The sequence below is a fragment of the Podarcis filfolensis genome, assembly GCF_964270895.1.
Source record: "Podarcis filfolensis genome assembly, chromosome: 8".
Classification (NCBI taxonomy): Eukaryota; Metazoa; Chordata; class Lepidosauria; order Squamata; family Lacertidae; genus Podarcis; species Podarcis filfolensis.
In genome coordinates, this window is record NC_139611.1 from 15734246 (window position 1) to 15753677 (window position 19432).

General features: G+C 44.3%; 1 protein-coding gene across 5 annotated transcripts in view; it reads left to right on the top strand.

The window, feature by feature from the left end:
- CASZ1 (castor zinc finger 1) overlaps nt 1–19432 on the top strand; it is a 435935-nt gene that overhangs the window by 175775 nt on the left and 240728 nt on the right. For all 5 annotated transcript variants that reach the window (XM_083628374.1, XM_083628373.1, XM_083628372.1 and 2 more), the window contains one exon: nt 18831–18975. The gene's annotated coding sequence lies outside the window, so the exon portion shown is untranslated. The remainder of the gene's footprint in view (nt 1–18830; nt 18976–19432) is intronic.

Sequence of the window (19432 nt, forward strand, 5' to 3'; positions counted from 1 at the left end):
GGATTGCTCTCTGTTCTGCCTTTATAATCCAGATTTGCATATTGGTCCTAGCACATGTGCTTCTGGCCACATCCGTTCTATAAATTTAAAGTACTATGATGCCACTTTAAGCAGTCATGACCTCCTCTAAAGAATCCTGGGAACGGTTGTCTAGTAAGAGTGGGGTTAAGGGACTCCTCTTCCCCTTAAAGGTAAAGGGACCCCTGACCATTAGGACCAGTCGTGACTGACTCTGGGATTGCAGCGCTCATCTCGCTTTATTGGCCGAGGGAGCCAGTGTACAGCTTCTGGGTCATGTGGCCAACATGACTAAGCCGCTTCTGGCGAACCAGAGCAGTGCACGGAAACACCGTTTACCTTCCCGCCGGAGTGGTACCTATTTATCTACTTGCACTTTGACGTGCTTTCGAACTGCTAGGTTGGCAGGAGCAGGGACCGAGCAACGGGAGCTCACCCATCGCAGGGATTCGAACCGCCGACCTTCTGATCGGCAAGCCCTACGCTCTGTGGTTTAACCCACAGCGCCACCTGCGTCCCACAGCGCCACCCTCTTCCCCTTACAGAGTTGCAATTCCCAGAGTTGCCTGGGAAGAGTGATTGGTTGTTAAACCACCCTGGGAACTATAGCTCTCTGTGGGGAACGGCCAGAGCTCAGCAGCAGAGCACCTGCTTTGCATGCAGAAGATCCCAGGTTCAATCCCTAACCTCTCCAGGAAGGGCAGGGAATGTCTGCTGCCTGAAACCCTGGAAAGCCACTGCTAGTCAGTGAAGACAATACTGAGCTAGATGGATTCAGTATAAGGTAGCTTCCTACATTAAAACTCCTGCTGGAAAAATCAAGCAGTTTTTATGCTTTGGTCAGAGGGTTTTGGAAAAGTAGAACTGCAGGTACTTTAGCCCTCTGAAGCAGAAATAGTTGGATAGAGTGTATTGTTTTCTGTCAAAGGCGACAACCTCCTCCTCTTGGGCTCCATGCAAGGGAATATGGAACAAGATGCCAACAAGGTTTCATACCATGAAGTGGCCAAACTCAAAGGAAGTGAAATAGAATCTTTGCGCCTCTGATGGGGCTTCCACACTTCCCTTTGTGCTGCATCTCTAGGCCTAGCTCCGGGATTTCCAGGTCTGTGTCCGAGCATGTTTTTTCTTTTTTGTCCTAGCACTTTCCCCAGAAAAACCCGCATTTTACCACTGAATTGAAGCAAACAGCAATTTTCCGCAGGTTGCTGTTTGCTGCAGTTCAGCAACAAAATGTGGGTATTCCCTGCAGAAAGCACCAGGACAAAAACAAAAACAAAAAAACCCCTGCTTGTACACAACCTGGAAATCCCACACCTGAGCCTAGAAACTCAGCACAAACGGAAGTGTGGATGAGCCCATAGTTGGATAGAAGAGGGCATTTCAGCAAAGGTTGAACCTCTTTCTGTGCAGTTCTTGAAGGCTCACCTGCCCTGTCCTGCATGTGGGCACCCTAGATCTCAGAAGGTAAAATGAAGGCACATGTTGGCACTAGGTCTTCTGTTGAGGGCCCTGGTTGCAGAGCTGGTGTGGCTTACAGTCTGCTTAACAACCAGTTCTCTCTGTCTCATGCATGCCATGCAACCATAGAGTCATCTAATACAACCCATGGTTCAATGCAGGATGCAACCACAGCATCCTTAACAGAAATCCAACATCTGCTTGAAAACCTCCTACCGAAGGAGAGATGGCTTCTTTATTCCACTGTCGAACAACCCTCTCCCATCCTTCATAACGTTTAGTCCAAATCCATGGCCGCCACCATACACTTCATAACCCAAATGCTTAAGGCAGGGCTTTCCAAACTTTTCATGTTGGTGACACACTTTTTAGATATGCATCATTTCGTGACACAGTAGTTCAGTTTAGCAAACCGGAGGTTATACTAACCCTATATAAACTAACGCAGGGAACATTTGCGCGACATACCTACACACTGCAGCCGACACACTAACATGTTGCAACACAGTTTGGAAAGCTCTGGCTTAAGGGTTGCAGTGACTCCACTGAGTAGCATTTGCATTCTGAAGTTCTGGGAGAGTTTTGAGCGAGGTGTTGGCCTCTGTCGTCTCCTCCTATGCATCTGGGTCCTCCTTAGGATTTTGCAGCCAATCACGCATGTTCTGTGCGCGCATACAAATATCTGCCTCTCCTCTCTAAGAAACTTTAGATTTGTATCCCTCTGTCTGCACCTGTTTCTGCCTCCCCCTTCTTGTTCCTCCCCTGGGGGGCTGGAGAGCCCAGTATCTGGTCACAAGGCACACCTTTTTTCTCCACTTCTTCTGTGTTGTTTTTAGCTTCTCGGTTCGGTTGAGCTGGCAGCTGCTGCCTCTCAGGAATTTTCTGTTGTTTTTGGTAAAACCGTCAAGGAATGCTGCTCGCGTCTCTCATGTCCCTCCTGAGCCAAAAGTTGCCCCAAAAGAACAACTCTGCCTTGCCACCCCTGCATCTGAGCACTGGGAGCCCATTCCATTTCAGGATCTTGCTCTCAATCAGATGTTCTCGCACATCTTTCCTCGCTGCCACAACCACCTCTGCTTCTGAAGCCGCTTGCTCATATCTTCTGTGCTGGTTCAACTCCCTACATCCTTTTGTCTTTCCTAATTCCACTCTTGGAGGATGCACACCTCTAAATACCACTTGCCAGGAATCGCAAGTGGATAGAATGCTGCCATACGCAGATCTTGCTTGTGGGCTTCCTCTTGGGGCCTCTGGTTAGCCGCTTTGAGAACAGGATGCTGGACTAGATGGGCCTTTGGTCTTACCCCAGAATCAGGCTCCTGTTCATTGGTCTCTTTTTGTATGGCTTTGAAATGGGATTAGGCAGATTCACAGAGGAGAAGGTTGGCAAGAGACACTAGTTAAACTGGGTTAGGTATTCCCTCCACTCTTGGAGGCCTGTGCCTCTGGATACAAGAAGCAAATGGGGAGGAAACTGCTGTTGCCCACAGGTCCTGCTTGGGAGCTTCACACATGCATCTGATTGTCCACTCTGAGAACAGGATACTGACCTTGGTGGGCCTTTGGTCTGATCCAGCTTCAGAGCTCTTCTTATGTTCAACACTTAACGCTCTAAGCATGCCGGAGGGGTCCATTTTGTTATTGCACAGTGCCTAGTAATCATATACAAAGAGGAAGTTCCACTGAATTATTGTGATCAGGTCCTGCTTGTGAAATGATCCCAGTTGACTGTTATGTTATATCTGTCTCCATTAGCTGTTTCACACTTTTACACGGTAACCCGGGAACACACCAGTGTGCCACAGTAAATGCATGAAGTGTGAAGGAGGAGAGATGCGTCCCTAAATCCACTGTATGAGAGCCATTGACTTGCCTCTCTCATAGGCACTTGACTTGTTTTACAGTGGTGAAACACCAGTGTGCTCCAGTTGCACACATGTCTGCAGCTGTGAGTGCATGGGAAGGGTCTTGCGAGCCTTGCATCATCAGCGTACAATGCAATTCTGTCTGCTCTAACTGGGCATGCCCTGTTTAAGTTTGTGTAGTTGCATGCTTGAGCAGTAATGTATGGACCTGGCAGAGCGTATGCACTTTGGCTGATCTCTTGTGTAGTGGATTGCAAAGTGCCTCACGGTGGTTTCAGGGTTTTTCCCTTGCAAGGATCAGTGGTGTTCACAGAAATAAGGGGGCCCAATGAAACTGCAGAAAAGGTGGGACTTGATTCCTGGGTCTTCCAGACTGAGCCCCAGCTTGAAACACTCAACCCAATCACTTTGAGGTTCAGGTGAGGAGAGGAAGCACAAGTCATTCATGCTTCATCTCCTGTTGTCTTCTTGGATCATCTGAGGATAAACAGATGATCATCATCAAGGCAGCTCCAAGCTTCTTTGCTTCCATGTTAGTTGCTCACCGTCTGATGGCTTAAGAGCAACAGAAGTTCAACCCCTAGCTCAGAATTTGCCCATTGGATGCCTACAACTGTGCTAGCTGGGGCAGATGGAAGGCCAAAATTTATGGAGGGCACAAGATTGGCGAGGGCTGGGTTGTGTTAATCGTCCATTGTAAAAGTGTAAATCTGAGAGTACACTGGTGCTCCTCCCAGCTTGCAGAACTCAAGCTGGCCTTCACTATACCTGCTTTTCCAAACAAAAGGTCTTTAAAATGGAAGCTGGGAATCGATGGCTCAGTTGGTTACAGCATGGTGCTGATACCACCAAGGTTGCAGGTTTGATCCCCGTATGGGATAGCTGCATATTCCTGCATTGCAGGGAGTTGAACTAGATGATCCTCAGGATCCCTTCCAACACTACATTTTGATGATTCTGTGATCTTTCTGTGGGTTGAACCATTGTCCATATTCCTAGCTATGCAGAGCACTTGAACACTCACAGAGAGAAAGAGAGAGAGAGAGACTTTCACAACTATTTCCTGGGTTTCATGTATGTGTGAGTAGCTGATGTTTGTATTTGCACCGCTCTGTCTCTCTTTTATTTTTTTGTTCTCTTATAGATCTTGGTGACTCCATTATAATAATAATGATAAAGGTCTTCCACAAAAGCTTGTGTTTTCATGCGGGCTTCACTCAAAGGGCTGGCGGTTTCCATGGCTGCCCCGTCTCCCTGTGGCAACACGCCCTTTATTGTGGTGTTGTTGTTGGTTTTATTTTTTTATATTATTTGGCTTCATAAACTTCTCCAAGTGTTTAAGCAGAAAAAGGGATTCGTGAGGGAGAGGAGAAGAGGTCAGCATTGGCAGCACGGGTAAAAAGGTAAAGAAAAGTATTGGTCCTCTGTTGATCAGGTTCTGAGACAGGGCGGTATCTACTTAAGTTATACTCACAGTAGACCCACTGAAATTAATGAAGCTAAGTTAGTCGTGGTAATTAAGTTCATAGGTGTACTCTGAGTAGAACTAGTATGGGCTGCAACCCAAAATGTTTTTTCTTCTTTTAATGATCTTTATTGTGTAGGTTGAAATGATGGACCCGCTCTTTCCCCCTTGCTGCGGAGTCTGAATGCCGTCAGAGCTTGCACCCACAGCAGGAACGCCACCTCTGCTCTACCACCCATCTTTGATCAGAGAAGGGTACTGTACCAGTTAAGGAAGCCACCTGAAAACAAACAGGCCAGAGAGAATCTAGTAATGCTCCCTGGCCAATATAAAAGCTTTCAGGGAGCTCTTTCTTGCTGCTTAGAACATAGATGGGGTTGCCCTGTGCCCGAAGAGTCAAGGTTGCAGGCTGAGATTGCTTGTTTAGATCCAAGCCTGCCATTTGAGTGGCAAGTTATGGCTGGCTTGCTAACTGAAGCCTTCTGGAACAGAGAAAGCCTGTTCACTCTCTGGAAACCTCCTGATCTTGACTACTGCAGTTCATTGTGCGTTGGGCTGTGCTTGAAGACTACTTAGAAACTTCAGTTAGTTCAGAAATCTGCTTTGAGAAGGTGAACCCAGGGCAAGGCAAAAGGCCACTTACGATGCCAGTTGTTTATTGACAACTTCACTAGTTTCCAGTCTGTTTCTGAGCACAGCCCGATAGTAATAATAATAATAATAATAATAATAATAATAATAATAATGATGATAATAATAATAACACCTATGCCCGGAGGTCTCAGGGCGGTTCACAAAATAACCTTCTTTTAACCTTCTGACACCACTGGAGTTCAGCTACCATTAGCCCTGACCATTGGACATGCTTGCTAGGGTGGATGGGCACCATATTGGCTACGCCTGCTCTTGACAGATGTTCTGGCAAAGGCTTTTTTAGAAAAAATCTACCCAGGACTAAATGCTTTTTTGCTTGTACTGGGGAAAACATTCTGCTGCCTTCTTTCATCTTCAGCCTCCTGTTGCTGGTTTGTTTGTTTTTAGTGACTTTGATATTTTTATTGTTTCGCAAATTTATATGCCGCTGAGCATAAAAATGCCAAAAGACAGTGCACGGCATAAAATAATATAGTATGACATAAAACAGTTTAAAAATCAGTGTAAAATTAAGCCATACCGTTGTGTGTTTATTGTGAGATGCAATTAAACTCCTTGTGTATAAATAAACTAGGAGGCCTGGGGTTTTATTCAGTGCAGACCTGCTGAAAGTAATGACCATGACTAATGCTGGGCTGTTACTTTCAATGGGACTATGCTGAATAAAACTCAGTTAGCTACAACCCCTGACCTTGCTTTGCCCAGCTCTCATCAGTATCTGACTTGGGTGCAGATCATCACAAGATTTTTCTGACATAGCCTTTCCCAGCCTGGTGCCTTCCAGGTGTTGCTGAACCAGATGTTGCTGGACCAGGTGGCAAATGCCCAGAGATGATGGGACTGGGCATCCAGCAACATTTGGCAGGCTCCATGTTGGGGGCGGCAGGTGTGGCTGGTTCCAACCACAGGCCAGTCCAAGACGCTTGGGTTGATGTGTCCTTCCTTGTTTATATATCTTGATTTAAGAGTTTTCATTCTCAAATGCATTCATCTGTTTAACCATCATACTTTAGAGGGACTTTCTTTAAGCAGCACTGGGGGGATATTATCACCATGTCAGGCAAGCTAGAGACTTCAGAACGATCTCCCTTTCTTCACTGTAATGCATGGCTTGACTCACTTGCTTTGAGACATCTGTGTTTAGTTTTGCTGCGCCTGTTCTTGGATTTTTTCAAATACCTCTGGCGTGCAGAGGAGGAACATTCAGTTCCTGTTCTCTCCATTTGTGGCAAATGGCAATCTGAGCGGTGTGGACTGCTGCCATTCTGAATTCATTCTTTTAAAAAATAAAATAAAACACCCCAAGTTTCTAGACCTTATGGATGCAAAGAGCTTTGAAACAGCATGGCCAATATCTGCTATCCCACAGTGAGCTGCTTGACTTACCCAAGCTCCTTGCCTTCTCCCGTGAAATTAGTAGCAGGATAATATGTTTGCTTTACATCATTCATGCAAGTTTAGTTAATTTGTATAATTTATGCAGGGCACAGAATACACACAGTCCTGGTTATCTTTTGCTTAATAAGTGAAAAAACTTGGCTTTGGACTTTCCTCCTCCAGCTTCACACTACTATGATGATGAACATTATATGCCCACATACATGGAGAGATATTAAAAAACAACACCTGTCTTTTGTTGCCATTGGCACCTAAAAATATGTGCATCTTGTGGTCATTGGCATCTGTGTTGCTGCAGAGGTCAAGGATCTGGTTTCTCCTCCCTAACTGGCTCCTATAAATTTTTGCTGGCTCCTAACTTTTTGCATGCGCGCGCATATATATATATATATATATATATAATCTCTCCCAGGGAGTGGAGCTGGCACAGTTGCCAGCTGATTTGAATATTTACCAATACTACTTACTCCCTGTCTCTCACAGTGTCTCTCCCCCCCCCCTCTTAATTGTGTATATATTTGCTCTGCGTGTATCCCATAAAATACCTGCTGTTTTGGGCGTACCCCATTTTGCAGGATACATGAGATCATGCTGTAAAAATGCAATGAAAAACACTTTCATGCCACAACACATCAAATGGGATTTTGTTGTAGGATGAAGATAGATAGATATATTTTTCTCACCCCATTTGCTGAGCACAACAGTTTTCTCTCTCTGCGTGTACTTGGAAAATCATTAAACATTTATTTTATTTTTGTTTTGAAGTTGGGGAAGGAACCCTGTCCTTTTGCAATAGGGCTGCTTAATTTTTGTCATTATCCTGCTGTGGAGTTGGGCAGTACAACAACCTTATAAATAGGATGGTGATTCTGAAAGAACCAAATCCCGTAAAGCCTTCTCTTTCTGCTGTCTGAGTGAGGCTGCAGTCCTGTGTCCACATACCTAGGAGCAAGTCCCACTGAACTCAGTGGCTCAGTAACACTTCTAGAACTGCACTGTGAGCAAGTGGTTATTGAAACTCCTGGAATGTAAGAGGAAAGGAAGAGCCCTACTGAATCCAACTAAGGGTCCATTTAGCTCATTCTTCCGCTTCCTAATGTGGTCGACCGAATGCCTCTGGAAAGCCTTTAAATAAGCACAGGAACACCTGAGCTGCCCTTTTCTGAATCTGTCCATTGATCCACTCAGTGTTGTCTGCACTGACTGGCAGCAGCTCCCCAAGGTTTCAGATGGAGAGGCCAAATCTGGACTTAACCGTCCAAGGATAATTTACCTTTTTTTACCTTACTTGCCTAACCACCCTTTAAAACTATCTACGCCATTGGCCATCACTGCACCTTGTGACAGTGAGTTCCATAGGTTAACCATGCATCACACAAAGAAGCCCTTTTCTTTTGCCTCTGTTCCCCACTGGTTTCACTAAAAGACCCTGAGCTATATGAAGAGAGGATAGCTCTACATACTTCCCCTTCGCCACATCCTTGATCCTGTCCACTGCCACTCTTAGGCTTCTTCCATCCCTACATGAAAAAGTGGACCAATTTTCCTGGCTTGGTATTCGGCAGCTTGCTGTGCCAGCCCTTTACCCAGAACCACAAAGAGCAGAATCTTTATTTGCTTTTAGAGGAAGGGTAGGACACCCACTTTGCATACAGCAGGTCTCAGGTTCAATCTCCAGCTTCCCCAGGTTGGGCTGGTGAATAGACTCGTATTTGAAAACCTGGGAAGCAGCTGTCTGTTAATCAGAGTAGACAAAACTGATCTGGGAAGACCCGATGGCCTGATTCAGTTCAAGGTAGCTTTCTACATTCTTAAGTAGAACCAGGAGCTCTGCTTGTTTCCAGACGTGTAGGAAGGATTTCGGCAGAGTTGCCCAACGGGCTCCAGCTTCACCACCCTCCCCTTTGATCACTTATTACTTTTCTATTTCTCCCTTTCTCGTTGCTGTAATCATTGCAAAATCTCCTGGCTTTTTGGGAAAGCTCCAGGACTCCAGGGCCCGTATTGCATCGTACCCAGCTTTGGAAAAATGGGTCACAAAGCTTGGTTTGAGAAAGGAGAGAAGAGATAGGCATCTTGCTGCAGCTTGATCTTTATTGGGAGATAAAGGGGAGGATTGCAAGCCTGCTGTGGCGCAGAATATTCCTTTTTGGGGTGCGGGTGCTGGAATCAAGAAAGCAAAGTTCTTCCACATCTCTTAGTCTGGCTCTTTCTCTCTTTGTCTGGTTGGTGTGGATCGCTTGCTCCCCTCCAATGTGATAGCATGCCAACAACAATCTCTCTTAAATGCATGCTTTCTTCTCCCAGATAAGAGTTGTGATGACAGTAGGAGATAGGTCTTAGGGCAGGAAATAGCTTTAAAGACTTCCCTGGAGCTGCCAGCTACCTCCCAGGGGAACAAGAGGAGCAGCAAGCTCATCAGGTAGGATTGCTTTTGGGGGGGCTGTTCCTCCCACCTATGTTGGAGCTTCTTCTCCGGGTCTTCATTTTCACTGGGGCTTGCCAAGGTCAGAGCTGCAGATCCTGGTTTCTCTGCCAGAAAGTAGCTGTTGGTTAAGAAAAGGAAAGCAACTTTGTTTTCCTAGTCTGCTTTGGGCCTCAACACATCTGGGTTTCTGGGGAACCGATGAGGAAAGGACCATAGCCCAGTGATAAGCATAGGAGCCAACTTCTAGCCCCCCAATGAAATATTTGAGGGGGTCGGGGGCCCCCAAGGTAGATGGGCATTGCCATTCAAATGGTGTGTGTGCGCACAGCATTGTGTGATCAGTTATGCAGGGTAACCCTCCCTTAACATTTTATTCAAGTTGGCTCCCCTGGTGATAAGAGAACAGAGCCACAGTAAGTCAGAGTGGACAATGCCAGGCTTAGATGAGTCTTGTATTTAAGTGCTAGCTTGATAGACACTGATGACAAGGAAGGTCTTAGTATCTCCTCCATCTGCCCTAGCCAGGGTGGTAAACATATCTGCAGAAAATTAAGTTTTCATTTGGTTGCTTTTCCAAGACTGAGCTGGATGGGTGACTGATCTGATTTGGTGTTAGTCAGCTCCTTTTCTATCTGTTTGCCCCAGCACCACTCACTTTGGGAGGTAAGCACCATTCTCCTCTGGGATTAAGAGTTTCCTCTTGAATTCCACCATGGTCTTATTTGAAGGATTCTTGCTGTTTTTTTCTAGGTGGGGTTAGAAAGCAAAACGGCCAACAGGGAATTTAAGCTGCGGAATGATTGTGGTGAGATCACATTAGCCTGCCTTCCTTTCTTGAGTCCCATTCATCTTTTTGGAGAGCCTTTCTGACCTATGCTGTTTTGTGAGAGATCGTAGAATTGTACACATTAATCAATGAAGACACTAGATAGTCTCTCTGTCAAACAGCCAGCACTGTAGTGGCTACAGGGCTGATCTTAGGCCAGGAAGACCCAAGTTCAAATTCCTTTTGAGCCACAGCACTTACTTAGGCACTGTCTCTCAGCATAACCCTCTTTGCAGGGTTCTTGTGAGGATAAAGACAGAGCAGTATGTGCACAATATAAATATAATAACAGTAACCCGTGTGACGGCCAGTGTTTTTCATTCCGTGAAAGCTGCTGGCCACCAAAGCTAATTTGCCCACAAAGAACTGTACTAGTCATTTGTGAGACATGGATGGCATAGAATCCTAGCACTGGAAGGGGCCTCAGAGATGGTCCACCCTTTCCAGTGCCAATAAGCCTTCTTCTCTAACATGTTATTTATTTATTCATCATTTTAAGGCATTTACAATGCCAGTGTGGTGTAGTGGTTAAGAGCAGTAGACTCGTAATCTGGTGAACCGGGTTCGCATCTCCGCTCCTCCACATGCAGCTACTGGGTGACCTTGGGCTAGTTACACTTCTTTGAAGTCTCTCAGCCCCACTCACCTCACACAGTGTTTGTTGTGGGAGGGGAAGGGAAAGGAGAATGTTAGCCGCTTTGAGACTCCTTCGGGTAGTGATAAAGCGGGATATCAAATCCAAACTCCTCTTCTTCTTCTTCTATACCGCTCATTCATTAGCATGTCTAAGCGGTGTATATGAAAATGTACTATACAGTAGGGCTGCCATAAGTCTAGATTTCCCCGGACATTACCAGGATTTCATATGCAGAATTGATGTCTGGGGGGAATTTCCAAAAGGTGATGCAAATCAATTGAAAAATCTTGTTTTGTAAAAAAACTCAGCAACTTTGGGGGTCTTCCTTTACTTTTTGAAATATGGCAACCCTACCATACAGATGATTATAACAATAAAAAGTCATCATAGAATCTGAACGCTGCCTTAAAATGCCTGCTGAAATGAGACAATATTTTGCCATGCACTTGAAGTTCAGCAAGTAAGGTGCCTGTTTAATCTCAGTTAGGAGGGAGTTCCACAGGTTTTGGCCCAGTACACTGAAGGAAAGTCTTCTGATGGATACGAGCCATGTGTCTGAGCCATAGGGGACCACCAATAATGACTCCCCTGAATATCTCAGCGACGGAGCCGGGATACGAGGGATAAGGAGATCCTTAAGACATCTTGGACTCAGGTTGTTAAAAACCATGTAAATAACTACAAGGACCTTGAAACTGACCTGGTAACGTGGTTGCCGTGTAGCCTCTACTTAATAATCTCTTAACAGAGAGAGCCCATCACCTTCTGAGGCAACCCGTATTATTGCCAAAGCAGCTGGAGCTTCCAGGACATTCTTGCAAACCTGCTGTCTTATAATTTGAACACATTGTTCCATCATCTATGTGACAACATTCAAAGATTTGAAGATGGCACTCTTGTTGCCTCTCAGTTATCTCTTCTCTAAGCTAAACACACTCACCTCCATCAATCTTTCCTTATCATCTCCAGCAGTGCTTTATTCCTAAAAAAAATGTTTAGGGGTACTCTCATTTTCCTACTCATATTGAAATATTGCCCCTCAATGAGGCCAAACTTAGATTCACAAAAAGTTTAGGGGTATGTGTACCCCTGCGCCCCCCCAGAACACATGTATCCTCCTGTGCATGTATCCTAAGTCGTCAATATCATTTTTAAACTGTGGTATGCAGAAGAACATAAGAAGAGCCCTGCTGGATCAGGTCAAAAGGCCCCCCTAGGCCAGCATCCCATTATCACAGTGTTTGTTTATGTGAGTGTACATGTCTGCTTTTAAAATGGTAGAAAGAAAATAATCTGTGCTGTAGGAAGAATTTTGTCTGGAAGTTTTGATGCAGGGATAGTCCTGAGTGCGCCTTGTTGTTGGCACCGCCTTTTGTCTCGAGTGACAGTGGAGTATGCCTCTGGGGGTGAAGTTAGACTGCTGCATTTGGAGCACCAAAGTGACCTTCCCAGGGTGCAAGCCTGGGCAGTGTGTATGGAGGTCCAGGGCTGCCCAGATGACAAGATATTGTTGATGTGGTCCAAAGGAAAGCAGAGCAATATGTTTGGCACCAGCTAGGCTGCAGGAGTTGCTGGAAAGAAGAATACAAGGTGCCATCCAACTGTCTTAGGGACTCCACTCCAGATTTGTGCAAGATTGACTCCTTAGCTTTTTCTTCTCCTGGAGAATATCCCACAAGGATCGGAGTTTTCCTTTTCTGTCCGAAAGCTATGTGGCCTAAAAATGCTTATCTAAGCCTTCCCCAACCTGTTGCCCTCTGGATCTTATAGGCTACAACTCACATCTTCCTTAACCATTGGCCATGCTGACTGAAGCTGACAGGAATTCTAGTCCCAAGCTTCCAAGATTGGGAACGTTAATAACAAACAAATAAACAAGACAGTACTTTGTTTTGGAGTAGTACAGAGGCATTGGTTCCCACGAACTTGTCCTTTTTATCGTCTTATCTGTAAGGTATTTCCATCGTTTGTTATTTCATCAGAGCCAAACTGGTGTGCCAGCATTTACACCTTCAAAACATGTAGCTATTTGGAAAGTTTGTGGACACGTGTTTTATCATTTTTTGCAGTTGCATTTTGTTTTTGTTTTTTAAAAAAAACATTTTAATTGTGGCGAATAGTTTTTGCAAATGCTCCGCTCTGTGTAGATGGTCATGGGCTGCCATGCTGTAACTGAAATGACTCTTCTTTTTTAAAAAAAGTTTAGAAGACCATGGTGAACAGCAAATGTTGACAGATGTGGGGGACCTTTGGGTCTCCAGATGCTGCTGAACTACAACTCTCATCATTCCTTTGTCATCTCTAGAGGATGACAAACCACCCCCACCCCAAAATAAACCATAAAATGGCTCTCTCCATCATATTTTGCCTGTAAGCTTCTCAGAGCCATTCAAGTGGTTGTCTTAACCAGTATGCTGGAGTCTCCTAAGTGCCCTGCTGGATCAGATAAGGACCTGTCTCAGGTTTTCTCCCAGTGTGGTTCCCTTCACATGTTCTTAGGCTCTCAACTCCTATCAGCTCCACAGCCAGCAAGGCCATCCATCAGGTTTGATGGGAGCTGGAATCCCAACATCTAGAGGACATCAGGTTGGGGAAGGCTGGTCTATCAACTCCAAGCCTCTGAGAAGCTTCCCACCAGGGTGGAGGAACAGCTGGAACTGGGAATGTTGGGGGGAAAGGGTTGTAGCCTGGAAGGGCAGAGGCCATGTTTAGGAGGCTAAACCAGGATTCACTGTCACTGAACAAACCATAACACCCCAGAGCCTTCAAGGCTGTTTTTTTGCCCACTCAGTGCCCTAGCCCACTCCTTTTGCAGTCCCAGGAGAAGCCAATGGCTACCCTAGATGGGCAGGGTTAGTCCAGAGCCCAAGAACACTTTATTCCCTTGAAATATGCCCCCTAAACCACAGTTTCAGTTGCTCGCCACTTGGGGCAGTCTCGCCTAGAGTTGAGACTTCCTGTTCTTGTGCTGGCGCTTCCTGACACTTTACAAGCAGAGTGCAATGGTAATAGACTTTTTTTTCTTTGCTGAGGTAGCTTTCATGGCAAACAGCCATTGACGAACCTCTCCTCACACAGTGCATTTGTCTGGTCTTATTTATTTATTTACAAAAGCCATAATTGTCCGCGCACATGTTGTGTTGGTAGCCAGGTCCACCAAGCAACCGCATTCTTAAATCTTTACATTACATTTTATTTTTTTAAAGAGAGTGATTGAGTTGTGTATCAAGGGTGTTGCTAGGAGCATAAAAGTTTTGGGCGCAGGTCCCACGGCACAAATAAGCACAAATCAGCATATGCTAAGGTATAGGCAAAGATTCAGGCTTTCAGCGGGAGGAAAGACCAGCGTTGGTTCTTGTTCTCAGGGCTTAATTCTCCTCTGAGCAGAAAAGAGGGGAAAAGGTGGTCTTTTGCAGTAAGTCAAGTAAAAAATATGTACGGGTTGAATCTGAGTAGGCCCATTTAAATTAATGGACCTCAGTTGGTCATGGCCATTAACGTCAGCTGGTCTACTCTGAGTAGGACTGGTGATGGGGGGGGCAATAATGTTGGGGCCTTGCACAAAAGACCCAGGATTGAGGCCTCTTCGGCCACCCCTAACAACACCCCTGAGGTGAATACTGTATTAGCCTTTTCAAAACAAACAAACATTTCCACAGTTTGGGGCCAGATTATCAAATTGATAATGTAATAATGATAATAATAATAATTTAAAAATCATACACACACCCTCCTGAGAAGCTTTTCTCCCTGCCCCTCCCCTCCACCCCGTGAAGAAAATTCAATAGATAACAGCAGGCATTGGCCTTGTTTGATGTCTTGTTTAGATTCGGGGGTTGTGTGAGTTATTACAAGTTCTCCTGCCGATCTCCCTTCTGAATATTACCAAGGTGATTTCATGCCAACCTAACAAATAACTGAACAACAGCTCTGGCTCTGCTCAGCTGACAGGATTGGCTTTCTTTTCATTATCCCCGCCCCAAGTTTATTTCCTAGAAGAGAGTCAGTTTCACCCAGGACAGCACAGGGGGTGTAGTAAATGCTACTCCTTCACCAAGTTTCCTTCTCTCCATTGTCTTGAGAAAGACAGAGCCAACCGAAAGTAAACTCATTCTTAGAGTTTGTGACATTATTTCCCCTTCCCTATTGCTTGACTAATCTAACAAAGGTGATCAGACAGCCCTTTGTCCTTTCTTTTAAGTACTGCATCTACTGCGAATGATTTGCAGGATTTGCCCATTATAAGGTTCCAGTCACACATGTAAATCAGGCGGCATACTAGCAGCAAGGGGTGGGCAGTTTTATTTGTGTGAGCAGCTCCCTGCAGGTATTCTGTCCCATCTGCATGAAACTGCAGATCAGATGGTGGAGAAAGAGAAAAGGAGGAAATAGCATTGTAAAGATGGTCAGGATTATGTGGGTCATACTTCCTGCATGTGTGGATTTGGCCCAAATGTTCCATGAAAGCGATTCTGCGCTTTGTCTTACATTGAGCATTGTCGATGCAATTTAGTTGGCCTTGATAGAATAGTGTTTGCAAAAGAATACTCCTTTTTTCCAGATTAATAAATCTGGGGTAAAAGTGTGTGATCTCTGTGTGTCTCCCTCTCTGTGTGTTCAATACACGCACATGTGCATTCCTGGAAGGTGAAGTCCATTGACTGCCCTTGGTTCATTCTGAGCTCTCAAATACTGTGTCTCCTGGACAAACAGTCCCGTTGGATGATATGACATTTCCAGAGAATGTTAAAATCCCAAAGGAAACTGACTTCCCCCAAGTTAACACATTAGGCTAATGTTTGGAGCCTGGCGCCAGCCCATTACAGCCAGGAAATTCAGTTTACTTTTTTTTTAACCACTGCCTTGCTGCTGGTGGAAGCCTAGGGTTAGTTGTGTAGGACCTCAACATCTCATAGGAACCTGGGAAGGTGCCTTTTCTGAATCAGACCTATTGGTCCATGTAGTGCAGTAATGATCCTTGAACCTTCTGTATAAGGCAGCTTCCTTTGTCCCATTAGGAAGGTCTCAGGTTCCATTCTTGGCATCTCCAGTATAAAACAAAAAAAAAGATGAAGTATTGGGTGATAGCAAAGACCTTGATTGATTTCCTGGAGAGCCAATGAACATCAGAATAGGCCAGCCTTCTACATCCGGGTGCCTTTATACATTAGATCAGCTGATAGGAATAGATGGAGAATTTTTACACTTTCCTAATATTGAGGGTTAGGTATCATTTACCAATGAGTGCCGAACGGCAGTATTTTCCATTTCAAAACCTGTCTGTGTCTATTTATGGTCTCTCTGCTTTAAGTGTTTCAGCACCCCAAAATAGCCAGAAGTAATATTTGGATCTTTACAGAAAACCAAACCCACAACTATCATTTACAAATGTTTATGGGATGCTTGTAAAGCAAAAGTTCAACAGCTTAGGGGGAAATGGAATGAGGAGTTAGAATATACCATACAGCCTAAATAATGGAAAGTTACTTTAGTATATTTGTGGAATGTTTCTTTCAATCTATAATTGAGATTGATTCAGCATAAATTTATATTTTGGATATACTGAATTCCATGTCTACAAGAAGGAACTAACTCAGATGCTGCAGGTGTAAGCCTGGGAATGCCTCATTCAGGCATATGATTTGGGCTTGTACAGTAATATTTCCTTTTTGGTCTGAAGTTGTCCATATAAGTCTTGTCTTGATGAAATCCTTGGTGTCTGTGTAGGTTCATGTACTTTTAAATTACGCTCCTGTAGTATGGGGATTATTGTTACTAAGAGACTTATACTTCAAGCCCAGAAGATCAAATACCGTATTTTTTGCTCTATAAGACGCACCAGACCACAAGACGCACCTAGTTTTGGGAGGAGGAAAACAAGAAAAAAAATATTCTGAATCCCAGAAGCCAGAACAGCAAGAGGGATTGCTGCGCAGCGATCCCTCTTGCTGTTCTGGCTTCTGGGATAGCTGCGCAGCCTGCATTCGCTCCATAAGACGCACACACACATCCCCTTACTTTTCAGGAGGGAAAAAGTGAGTCTTATAGAGCAAAAAATACGGTACTGGCCATGTATTCTGCAATGGCCTGAAGACCTTAATGTCCTTGGTATGTTTGAATGTATTTTCTATAAATGCCAAAGTTGTTTGGATACCTATTTGTACATTTGGACGGCATCTTTAGCGATCTGTATGTGTAAATTAAGAAGGATGTTTATTATATTGTTAATGTGAGCTGATGGGTTTCTTTTTTCCTTCCTAATTAGGATTAGGGTTAGCTGTATGTTTTGGGCTGACGCCTGAAAGCATTTCCAGTTCTGACCTCCTCAGTGAAATGGTTAGGACTGTTGCAGGTTTCTCTGGGGTCAGATGGGCCAAAGAACCCAAACATGTTGTAGTTTTGTTCCTTGAGAAGATCCCAAACAGGGTACCTCTGAGTTCTACACACTAGTGGGAGGCAGAAAACGACTCCTTTCCCCTTTTTCTTCTTCAAAAAAGATCGCTAGAGGGATACGTGCGGTAAGGCAGAAAATATTTACAGGTTTTATAGCTGCAGCACAAACAGGAAAAGCCCTTTTTGTAAGAAGAAAAAAAAAGAAAGAAAAAGTGTGTGTTGTAGATATTCAAAACAGGGATTGCCATGGAAACGCCACAATATTTGCTTAAATTGACACAAAGGAGGTTGCTGGTTGCAGAGGTTAGGCTTCTTTGGGCAGCGTTTTCTTTGGCCTGACACCTATTGCAAATTAATCTTGACAACCCGGGTTGCATGTGTCTTTTTTCTTCTTCCTCCACCACCTCCTCCTCCTCTTTCCCTTTCTTTTCTCCTCCCGGAAGAAAAAAGAAAATCACAAAATCACATGTTGGTGTTCGGGAAACACTTGTGTTTTCTCTTGAACGTTTACTCCTCTCCCTGTTTTAGGGTTGAATTTGGCTTTTGACGTTGCTTTCCAACTGCAATAATAATTAATTGTTAATAATATTCCCTCCCCACCCTCCAAAAATAATAATCACCAAGCAGGGTCATTGGGTTTGGGAGCTTATGAATATGAGGAGTGGGTGGGAATTAGGGAGAAATTCATTGGAAGCAGTGAGTTTCCACCAGGGTTTGAGTGCAATGAGGGTGTCCCCAGCAGCACCAGGAAAAGCTATTATTTTTCTCCCTGCTGTTAGATGCTCACCTGAAAAAGTCCAGTCCATGAACCTGCAGCCTCCAGGGCATTGGCTGACTACAACTCCCATCATTTCAAAGCACTGGACATGCTGGCTGAGGCTGATGGGATCTAGAGTCCATCAAGAGTTATTTGTGTTTGTTGATGAAATGTTACTGATGATTTTATGTTGCCCACCACCCTGATATATATGAGAATATTTGGCAATAGAGAATTACTTGCAAACTAATAATCAGAAAACCGAACAGCACGTGCTTCCCTTACAATATTTAATTTTTCGGGGGGGGGGGGAAATAAATCCCCAAAGACATTAAAAATGGTTAACACATGAATTTGAGCAAGCTCAAAGACCTTTGCATATATTTTGTTACCTGAAAAGTTGCTTACAACATTGAAACTGTCCCATGGGAGCAGCAGAACTACTTAGTCCTGCCCACTGAAATTAATGGGCCTTAGTCATGTCCATCGGTGTCAGTGGATTTACTCTGAGAAGGGCTGGCATTGCATACAACCCTATAACCACGGAATTCTGCACTTTCAGAAATAAATAATAAATATAGTACATGGGAAGTGTCCTGCTGCACATCTCTCTTACATGTTACATTTGCACCAAAAGCCACCATTCGCACCAAAATACAGCTCTAATCTACCTATCTGTCTATTAAAGTATCAAAAGATATGGGTCTTCAGCATATTAGGCAAGCTTGGCATTTTCACAGTTTTTTAGCTATGTATAAAAGTAAAATAAAACCTGATAAATTCATACAGCTCTCTACCGCATCAGAAAAGTTTATATATTGGAACTGTAATTTTTCAAAACACTTGTAAGCAGTTGTGTGGCGGTTGCTCTCAAAAAGGGGCTGTAAATTCATTACTACTTTAAAATAATTTCCCTCTGTTTCCTTAGGGCAAAGAGACACCAACAAGTATAGGGAACCTATCAGACTCTATCTGTTTCCTGAAGCACCCTGGGAGGGGTTACTGATCCTGACACCCCTCCTCAACGTGTTGATTTGGAATGGATTTCAAGCCCAGGGAACACAGGATACAAGGTACTAATTTGTTTTTTCTTACAGTCAGATCTTGTGGCTCAAGCTACTTGCATGGGTTCTCTTAAGCCTCTGCTGAGGTATGTCTGCATCCAGGGCTTGGGACGTTCATTTTTAAAAGGAGCTATTTCTACTTCAGTATGTGGCAAAGGAACTAGTTTGGTTCATGTGCAGTTCACAGTTCAATTCATGCTTGTCTAAGTAATCTTCGGCAATTTCTTCCAACATTCAGAAAGCTACAAGCTGCTGTGCTGAGATATATAAGAGAAGACGAATAAAACGTCCAAAAATAACCTCAACCCACATACAGTGGATGTGAATTGTTTAATTATTTTTCCACCAAAACTGTGATCTTTACACTTAAAGGCCCAAAGAGTCTGAGGTGTAAAAAACACCGGTAAGAGAATGAACTTGCAGATGAGCTAGAAATTGTTCAAAGCCCACCCCCACCCCCCAAGAA